This window comes from Hoplias malabaricus, unplaced genomic scaffold (genome assembly GCF_029633855.1).
Source record: "Hoplias malabaricus isolate fHopMal1 unplaced genomic scaffold, fHopMal1.hap1 scaffold_248, whole genome shotgun sequence".
In the NCBI taxonomy this organism is placed as follows: Eukaryota; Metazoa; Chordata; class Actinopteri; order Characiformes; family Erythrinidae; genus Hoplias; species Hoplias malabaricus.
In genome coordinates this window covers 47,501-48,486 of record NW_027101037.1, presented here as the reverse complement: position 1 = coordinate 48,486, position 986 = coordinate 47,501, and the positions used below count along the sequence as shown (strand labels likewise).

The window sequence follows — 986 nt, the reverse complement described above, 5'->3', positions numbered from 1 at the left end:
CGACCTGCCTCCCTATGCCCGCCACCGGCTTCCTCTAACCGGTGTACGGACTCTCGGGGCCCGCGCCCCCAGAGAACCAGAGTTTCAGAAATTGCACTAAGTCCAGACATCCAGGACCATTCAAGGGAGCGACCTGCCTCCCTATGCCCGCCACCGGCTCCCTCTAACCGGTGTACGGACTCTCGGGGCCCGCGCCCCCAGAGAACCAGAGTTTCAGAAATTGCACTAAGTCCAGACATCCAGGACCATTCAAGGGAGCGACCTGCCTCCCTATGCCCGCCACCGGCTCCCTCTAACCGGTGTACGGACTCTCGGGGCCCGCGCCCCCAGAGAACCAGAGTTTCAGAAATTGCACTAAGTCCAGACATCCAGGACCATTCAAGGGAGCGACCTGCCTCCCTATGCCCGCCACCGGCTCCCTCTAACCGGTGTACGGACTCTCGGGGCCCGCGCCCCCAGAGAACCAGAGTTTCGGAAATTGCACTAAGTCCGATTTTCGCCCACTACGAGACCTAAAACCGTCATCCAGGATTTCACAGGGGAGTACCCACCTCCCCTATGCCCGCCACCGGCTCCCTCTAACCGGTGTACGGAGTCTCCGGGGCCCGCGCCCCAGAGAACCAGATCTGGACCGCTCCGGAGGGCCGGGGGTTTGCTTTCGCCTTCCCCCCGACAAATGTTTGAGTGGACGGGATGACTTTCAATGGATCGCGGTATATGCACCCGCTCTGCCACTTACGACACCCGCACTCCGAATCAGGTCGTTTACGAGTCATTTCACACCCGGATCAAGAGACATTTGCTTTGACGAGGGAGGTGGACCGAGGCGTTCATTAGCCCCGGTCCGGTTCCAGTGTCATGCGGCTCTCGTCACCGGCGGTGGGGAGGAAAGCACCTCCCACCCCGGCTATCCAAGACCAAGCTCACCGATGCTGGGCGCGGATGTATCGCTCCTTCTAGGCGGGATTCCGACTTAGAGGCGTTCA

The 986-nt window shown here is 60.9% G+C and overlaps 1 pseudogene; it reads right to left on the bottom strand.

Annotated features, from left to right (window-relative positions):
* Positions 1 to 672: 672 nt before the first annotated feature.
* The window catches only part of LOC136684313 (28S ribosomal RNA), a 4,392-nt pseudogene continuing 4,078 nt past the window's right edge, over positions 673 to 986 (bottom strand).